We start from the raw sequence: 9,460 nt of genomic DNA, 5'->3' as shown, positions 1-9,460 counted from the left end.
ACATCATGGATAAAGACACCGATGTGATGACTGCTCTTAAGCAGTCCCATACAGTTATTGACTCTGCTGAAGAACTTCCCATTATTGGAGTAACATTGCTCAGCTGCTGGGTCAGATAATTTCACCCAAGAGTCAGCAAAGCCTCTCAAAATGAGTGGCAGAATGGCCTTTATCTTTCTAATTTACGTGGGATGAGTCAGTAGAGTCTGTGCCCTCCAGCCCAAGGAAGGGTGACACTTTCAACCAGCTGCCTAAATCTGAGTTTCCTTGCAGGGTTTTGCAGTGGGACGTTAATGTCAGAGTTACAGGGTGGCAGATGGGTGCAATTCAAGGCGAGGGTCTTCTGCAAGGAGGACAAAGAAGGGCTCTTTGTGCACACCACAGAACCCCAAACACTGTATTCATAAGGAACTCAAAATCCCATTCAAAGACCTCATTAACTCAGTGGGAGCCTGGTCTGACCAAGAATTTCAAGCTTAGACCCTTAATAAGGACAGTCACAAGGGGACAGAGACAGCAGGATGTATTCCATCTTTTTCTAACCAAGATGAAATTAATCTCCATGCAGAAAATCAGCTTAAGGACTCGACTCTACTTAAATTCCTGCAAGGCCTCTGTAGTTCACTTGAGTAATCATTGATTGGATTCTTAAGAGATACAGAGAAGCTCTGGCTAATTACAGTACATCTGTGAATAACTGTGGGCTTGGTCCTTAGGCAGTTGGAAAAGCTGGAAGGAAAAAACACAATGAATCTGAAAGGGAAGTCTTGAAAAAAGTGATGTCTTGAAAGATCACTGTCCGAATTTGGTCAAGTGAAATGATTTGATTGCTACAGGTTCTTTTTTTACCACCCATAACACTGAAACACATTTTGAGGCCAAATGCCTTCTCAACCTGAGAAGATGAAACGTTTCCTTTTGAAAATGGCAAAAGAAAACGTTCCTGGTTTTAGACTGTAATTTGTGGGTGGAGGATATTGTTTAAAACTCTGCTAAGTCTGAATACTTCTGTGTAAGGTTCCAGCTGACACCCAGATGTGTTGTGGGGTTCAAAAGCATCTCAGACTTCACCTTTCTGCCCCCCTTGACAAAGAATCCTTTTCCTGTCTTAAAGCTATGGATGAAGCACCTGCACAAGAGGGTCTGTCTCTGTAGGTAGTTCTGTCCCTATAGATAGTTCAGTCTCTATTGATAGTTATAGTGGACATGTATGGAGAAAATGGATTGTTCTTGTTTTGGCAGAAAAGATGAATGTTTGTGTGATTTATGCACACAAACTGCAGTGATAGTTTAAGATCAATGATACTGAGCACAGTCACATTTGCAACGCTGTAAGATGGATTCTTCCTCTCAGGAACAGGGGAAAAACACTGGGAAGATTTCTCTCCACTGCCTTAAAAAAGCCTCCCAGCCTGATCCAAAGCCATCTGAGGCAGCAAACTGATCACTTGTATTATGGTGACATCAAGAGGCCACTGCTGTGCTGGAGACACAAGTGCTCTGCAGAGCTCATCTCTCAGGAGGAGGCAGGAGATTGAGGAGAGCAGTGATTTGCTCAAGGACACATCAGTGGTCAGAGCGCAGCTGAGATATGACCCAGATATGCCCAATCCCAATCCCGAACTGCCCAGCACTTGCTGCTTTGTCTGCATCAGAGGCAGATTTGGGAGGCTTAAGGAGCAAGCTGCAGAGCTGCGATGGGATTTTGCTGGAAAAACTCACCCAGAAGCTGCAATTTACTGGGTCCTGCAGAGGATGGGTCATGGCCTGCTGAGGGGAACCTGAGAGCAGCCTGCGAGGCTGGGATTAGTGGGATCTGGAGTCAGGCGTGCCTGGACCAAGTGAGCAGAGCAGGGGTCTCACAACCTTGGAGGAATGCCTTCACAGGGGGCTTTCGGAGAAAAACAGGCAGGTGTTGCTGCTGCAGACTGCACAACAGCACCAGATTGTTCTTCTTTCTGTTTCCTGGGAGAGGAGAGCAGTGATAGTGCAACGACTGATTGGCAAGGTCTCCTCCTCCTCTACCCCACCATCCCTCTCTGCCATCTCTTCATCTCCCAAAGCTTTTTGCAAGGCATGAAAATATACTCTTTAGCTGTAGCATTGCTAAACCTCTCCTGCCAAAGCACGGTGGCCTCTGCCCTCCTGTGTGTCCTGAGATGCAGGACGGGGTCTGGCCCTCAGCCCTGATGATCCCTACCTGGCACCAGCTAAAATCCTTCCCTGCTTTGGCAATGGCTTTAAGCTGCCAGAGGGGAGACTGAGATGAGCTCTTAGGCAGAAGCTCTTCCCTGTGAGGGTGCTGAGGCGCTGGCACAGGGTGCCCAGAGAAGCTGTGGCTGCCCCATCCCTGGCAGTGCTCAAGGCCAGGTTGGACATGGGCTTGGAGTCAAGCTGCTCTAGTGGAAGGTGTCCCTGGCCTGTGGCAGGGGTTGGAGCTGGAGGAGCTTTAAGGTTCCATCCAAACCAGCCTGTGATTCTATGATACGATTCTATTATATCTGATCATTTTGCCAGAACAGCTTTCTCCCACTCTCCACGTGCTCCAGGGAGGACCAGCTTGGGTTGAATGCTCATTATCTAAGTTTGAGACATAGTCTGGTGCCTCTCACGTCCATGTATGCTTAAGGGGAAGGAATAGCTTTGCACATCTTTCCCTGCCAAGCAAAGGCTTCATCTTATGACTAAAGAATAAAAAGGATACCAGAAGCCAAGAATGCCACAATAAATTCCTGTGAGGTTGCTCATTTGAGAGGTGATTTAATTTTAATCATAGTTGTATCCATGAAAATGAATCTAGGAGTCAAAATTGGGAAATCCCTTGAAGCAGTGACATTTCCAGAGCTGGGATTTGCAGTTCATCAGCAAAAGCTGTGTGCACTTCCTCCCTATCCTGCTTTTTTGCAAGGGGGTTTTGGGTACAGGCCACCTATCTTGAGGATAGCACTAGTACGGCAACGCACTGCTCCTGACTGAGGCTCATCCCTTCTGGCACGCTCTCTCAAGAGTTTCCCCTGGACAGCCCTTCTGTTGACTTTAGAAGGTGTATGTTCTGCTTTAGAGCAGCAGTCCCTGAAACTGGGAGTCTGAGCAGTGAAGTTTTACTACGAAGCTTGTGTTTAACACGCAAATGTTCCTTTCCAATCAAGACAGCGGGAGCCTTATGGTCCCAATTTGCCCTTGTCCCTACAACTCCTTCGTCAGGAGTGATGAACAATCCTTCATCAGCACGACTGATTCCTTAGCTTTCCTAAGCTCCATTTAGCCTTCAGTTGACTTTCCTGATGCTGAAGGAGGCTTCCCTCTGCTGTGCCTCCTACATGTCCATGTTTTCCTACATTTCTTGACTATTGGTGTTGGCCATGGCTGGTTTGTTAAAAAACAACCCATATTCAGCATTTCTCTATCTGCTGCAAGTCAGTTTGGGTGGAAAGCTTGAGAGGGGGTGAAGGAGCAGAAGCAGCCTCCATACAGGCTCCTGTGCACATGTAAATATTTGAAAGGTCATTCAGTTACTCATACAGCATGTTCTGCCAAGCTTTGTGCAGAAAACACTCACCTTTTTTGGGTGTCTCCTAATAAATCTGTTGGGTTTGCACATGTAGCAGCAGGCGGTCCTTTTGCAGCGAAATAATCTGTTGTTTGCTTGGGGGCTTTGTTGTTTCCTGAGTAAATCAGGCCTAGGGACAAAAAATGTAATTGCAGATGCTCACAGTGAGCAGGTTCTGAACAAACCTGGGGGTGGAGAACGTGAAAGGGTAAGATATGGTGACTAAGTTGCAGAAATATGCTGTTTTCCTGTTGCGCCAAGCAGCTAACAGGGCAAATCTCCCACGGTTTGCAATGGGCAGGGTCCAGGTCTGAACTGCGGGACAGGGCTCTCCTTTGCCCTCAAATAAGGTGAATTTGGCTCTGGATGTGAACTGCTCTTGTGGAGTGTGCCTCTCTCTCCTGGCCTGACCTGGTCCTGGGTTGGCCTCTGTGTTGGAAGAGGACCAGCACTTACCAGCACCTTCAGTCCTTTGGAGTTCAATGGACACTCACAAGTACGTACGCTGCTGATGATGCAGGAGTCTAGAGACGTGTTGTTCCAGTGGCACATTGCTGGTGCTTGTACCTGCACGTAAGGTGGATCCCCCATGCCTCAGCCACCTCTCAAGCACAACCTCCCAAAGCCACAGGAGCTCTAAGGCAAGAGGCTTTGTAGGACTCAAGTTCTTTGTAGGACACCTCAAAGTTCTTGTGTACCCCGCTTTGGAGTCCATGTGGGTCATGGTTTCCTCAATGATGTGGAGGCAGCTCCAGCTGCCTTGCTAAAAGGATTCCTCTCTGGTAACAAGCTATTTATGAGCAAGGTACCTAGTCCAAGTTGCTTATCCAGCCCCCTCCATTCAGGAGAGGGAATCATCTCGCGTATCTCAGACTGGATACCCAGGATGGGATCTAGCTCCAGGTTAGGGAGCAGCATTTTGGTGTTAGATGGGGATATCTCTGGGCACTGATGGTGGAAGTTGTTAGGAGAAGCAGTGGGTCTGTGGCCCTCAGAGCCAAGAGGGGGATGGAGTTGATCCTTTATGTGTGTCTGCTCTAAGGTGACCTAAAGAGCTTGCAGATTCCATTGGTGGGCCAGATCTGCAGGAAATGTATTGGCAAGTTAGATACTGGGCACACAAGTAGACACCTAATTTTAAGTGTCTTAATGGGAAATTTAATCCCATGTTTCATTTTCCAAGGCTAGGTCAAAGTGGGACCATTAACCATTTTATCCATGAACCATTCATAAGCATAAAATTAAACAGAAGTAGTGGTTTATGAATTTATCCTTGTCGGATGACTATTTAGATGAAAATGCTGCCTTATTTTACACCAAAGCCTTGTTCTTGCTTAGCTTTGTGAGTAAAAGCTAACACAGCAGCTTCCTCTACCCGGCTGAATGAAAACAACAGACTTTTACCTTTGTGAGCACTTAAATATACTCCAGATTATTATTTTTTATGTCTGAGTAAAGCAGCAGGCATGTAAAGTAATGTATAAAATACAGTAAAGCATATCTAGAGTGAGGTTGTATGGACATCAAGCATAGGAAACCTGATATAAAATATAATGAAGGAATAAAGCAGGTAACAGGGCAGATATAAATCCCAGTGCAATGAATAAAGCACGTCACATAATGGCAATAAAAGAAGTAGCAAATGGCAAAACACACATCAGCATAGACATAAAGCATTATGAACTGATGGTCAAAACTCACATTAATGAATAGATTGCTCTTGTCACTCAGAATAAGCAAAATGATCATTTTTCTCTTCTGAGCCCTTAGAGAGCTTCTGACTGCACAGGGCTATGGGGAGGGGATTTTTAGTTTTCTTACTCAGAAAATAATCATTTCTGACACTTTTCACTATTATCATCAAGTCTAAAATGCTGGCAGGTTGAAAACCTTCCTTGATGGGCTTGGTGAGGGTTTGCATGAAGGAGGCATAGGCTGGAGACGCAGGAGAAAGACCGGTCAGCATGGCCCTCAGATCCTGGGGGAGTGAGGCTGGGAGTATCACAAAACCCAGCTGTGCTGCTATTGCAATAACCCCATCCACAGCCGCGTCTCCTTGGTACCCACTTGCACTTGCTCCCCAAAATACCCCTGCTGAAGCAGTCAGCTCAAGAAGGTATAGGTAGAGAGCATCATGGGCTAAGTTACTCTGGAATATTGGTTTTTACCTTTGTTTGAAACCATATTTGGAAGTATTTTTTTGACTCATGGTGATGTAATTCCCATGCTGTATCATGACTGTTTTTGAATTCAAGGTTTCACCTTTTCACTGCTGTTTGGAGACAGCAGGCTTTACAGGGGGAACAGAGGAACCCAAGTGATTGCCTCTGAAAAGCACAAAACAGTCCCTCTGTGAGACTCATAGAATGGTTTGTTTCGGAAGGGACCTTAAAGCTCATCCAGTTCCAACCCCCTGCTACAGAGAGTTCAATGGGGCTGCAGTGGGGTTCAGATGAATGGACTGAGGCAGAGATGATAACAAAGCACTGGCCTGTAAAACGCACTGATTGAGGAGTACTTTGGCTTACAAGGACTCTTCACCTCAACCCAAGGCAGGACCCCATGACACAGAGCTCTCATCACAGCTCACAAGCAAGTGCAAATGCCCATGACCCACTGACTTGTGGAGAAAGCCCTATGTGCTCCTATGTGGGCTTTCATATGTGATCTGGCACGAGGCAGTGAGGATTCAATGAGTACACGTGTTCTTGCTTCTGTTTCATCCTTTAGAGGCTGCATCTTTACAAACCTCCCTTTGTAAATGCATTTGACAGGCAAGTGCATTCAGTTTAATTAGGAGACTCCAGAAGCAGAAGCCATTTGTCAGCCACTTAACCAAACTCTCCCTTTTTCCTGGCAGCAGCCGATGCCTGAGCCCAACTGGTTTGCAACAGGAATTTGCGGTAGCAGACCCAATGCCAGCCTCTGCCAGAGATTTATTGCTCTGCTGGCATGCAGCACTTCCCTCATTACGGCTCTCACATTGTTGTTTGGCTTCTTCTGAAGTGCAAATACATGAAGCAATGCTTTGGAGGAAGCCAATTAGGAAGGACAGAAGCAACATTTCCCACTGGCGGGGGCCAGACCTAGGACTAAGCAGGATCAGGGCTGCATGGAAACTGGGAGCCTGTTACAAGGAGGGTGTTAGAAGTTTGTGTGCAGGAAGCTTAAGCACAAGTCAGCTCTGTTCTTGGCTGGTTGTTTCTCTGGGGAAAGCTCCTTAATTTCCTTGTACTTTGTTTCCTCATCTGTGAAGTCAGCACAGGCTTTTCGGACTAAAAGCTTTGTCTTCCTAACCCAACCTCTTCCATATTTGTCCCTCTATAGAACAGCGCATGCCTGAAATGATGTTGGAATTAGGCATAACGATTTAGACAGGGAGCATACAGCTGTGTTAATACCCTTCTGAGCAACGCAGGCAATTTGGCAGCTCTGATTTATTCACAGTGGCTGTCCTACACTCCCATTCAACTCTGCTTTCCTCAAGGAGTAGCACACCCAAACCCAGGAAGCATTTTGCTGCTGCAGATGCAAAGGAGAGCAGTGCACGGCTCATTCCAGCCTCTCCTCGGGCTTTCTTTGAAGGAGGTGTCTTGATGGGAGATGCCTTCCAATGGCAGCACGCTGTGAATCAAGCTGAAGGACCAACACCCCTCAAACACCATGGGTCCCACATGGGATTGCTTCCAGGAAGGAATCAGGGCAAGGCTCTGCATATAAAATACATGCCCTTAGCTTCATGAAAAAGCCCAGGCTGTGTTCCTTAGAGCAGACCAACTTCCTACAACGCTGATCTTTCAGCAACAGTCTGGGTGTCTGAAGAGGCTGGTATGCAGACCACTGAAAGGGGCCACTCAGGATAATGCTGTCAGGCAAATACGCAGTGGCATTCAGGCAGCACAGGTCTATTTGAAGCCAACAGCCCAGCCTGGGCCACACTTTCTATTTGTTTTTACATGTTGTGAGCTAAGTTTGGGTATGGTACGCTCGCACAAGCAAGCTTCTGTCTGCCTCTAAAAGGACAGGGGGGATTGCAAAGGGAAAGTACACTTTCCAAGCAAATCAGATTCAAATTATAAACCAGCTTTTCATATTAGCAGGAAATACTTGATCCCCCTGCACCTTCATCGGGCTGGGTCCACAACATGGCTTTGAGGGGAAGCAAACCCCAAAGAAAGCACATTTCATGTGGAGAAGGTAAAGCAAAACCTGTATTTGCAAGAGATTTGTAAATGGAAGATGCTTAAACCGATCGGTTTCTAAAACCATATATTATTTTTAACCCTGTTAAAGGTGCTCCAGACTTGCAGTGCTCAAGACCAGGTTGAACAGGGCCTTGAGCAACCTGGTCTAGTGGGAGGTGTCCCTGCCCATGGCAGGGGGTTGGAACTGCATGATCTTAATGTCCTTTCCAACCCAAACCAGTCTGGGAGTCTATGGTTATTGTGGTGTGATGTAGCTCTAGCTACCCCAGGGGTCTTGATAGATGCAGGGCTTCTCACTTGTGCTGCCTTTAGTGCTCATCTATGGCTTTGTGCTTTCCCTGCTTGAGAAGAGGTTTCAATTCCATGTTTTACTATGGATCCACCAGTGAACTTTTGCAGCTGGTTTATGTTTTTCAATAGTAGTTAGAGGCTATGTTGAATAATGTGCTGACCCCACCTCATTTTCTGCCTGAAAAGCACAGGTCATAAAGGTGGCAACCAACAGTGATGTCAGAATTTTACCAGTCATAAGCCACGAGTGATTTGGTTCAAAAGTGACCTGATTTGGTGCAGAAGTGACCCCAAAGTGGTAGGATTTAATCTAAACCTAGTCTGAAGTCCACCAAAACTTACAACAACTGTTCATCATTTATCTCCCATTCCTTCCTCAAGCTGCTTTCAGCCTCCTGCCCACCACAGGGCAGGAGTTGTACTGCAGTCCTCAGGGCTTTGAAGCATATGCGTCCATCTTCTTCCCTAGCTTGTTATGAGATTGGCTAAAATGCAGTGAAATCACCAAACAGTGCAATAAAAAGGGAGAGAATCCCTTATCTTCTTCTGTTCAGCTACTCTTTGCTTTTGTTTGCAAGCAGTTTCCCAGAAATCCAAGACTGAAAAACACAAAGGCATCCTTAAAGGGAGAAAAAATAAAGAGAGAACCATGTGACTCCAAAACTTGGGACTGCAGTAATAAACTGTCGGATTTGGTGAGATTCCAAAGAAAACCATGGGAATATGCAACAGGACCCAACTGCACTGACCTTGCCCTGCTGTGAAACGGCTGTGCTGCAGAGATCCCTGGCTCTGGAAGGGCATCCTGGACATAAAGGCATGGCCAATCTCTTGTGGACCATCTGATTTAAGTCACAAGTTGACCCTGTCTTGGCTGCAGTGTCTCCAGGGGCTTTCAGCTACTTCTGTTTCCTACCATTGCTGCCCAGAACTCCTGACTTTCTCTAAAAGCACATCCCTGTGGAAGTTCTGTGGCATTTGGGAACATCCACCCAGCCAGACTGAAGCTTTCCAGCACGCTCCCATAACATAGCTGGACATGGAGTGCTCGGTGCCAATTTGGAGGGCTACAAAACAGCCAGTTCCTGGCATCAAGGTAGAACTCGTGCATTTAGTTTGATGAGGGCAACCAAGAAAACTCTCTGCCTAAACACTGCAGGGCTCTCATGTTGGCTGGGAAGCGTCCTGGAAGCATGAAGCAACTCAGTGAGTACGTCTGGGAGGCTGAGACCAGGTATGCTGGCACACAAGTCACCTGAGAGCTTGTTTGAGTGTGCCCAGCACTCTCATCACATTTACCTGGCTGCTGGAGAGCCTTCACCCTGCTGTGGCATTCCAGACCTTTCCCAGGAAGCATGGGGTTTATGAGAATGGCCATTAATATGTAGCAAGGAGCAGATTTCAGGGGGTTCAA

This window comes from Pezoporus wallicus, unplaced genomic scaffold, assembly GCF_028554395.1.
Source record: "Pezoporus wallicus isolate ANWC-B61680 ecotype Strahan unplaced genomic scaffold, APGP_CSIRO_Pwel_v1 contig_10769, whole genome shotgun sequence".
Classification (NCBI taxonomy): Eukaryota; Metazoa; Chordata; class Aves; order Psittaciformes; family Psittacidae; genus Pezoporus; species Pezoporus wallicus.
Note: the sequence above shows the minus strand (reverse complement) of the source record.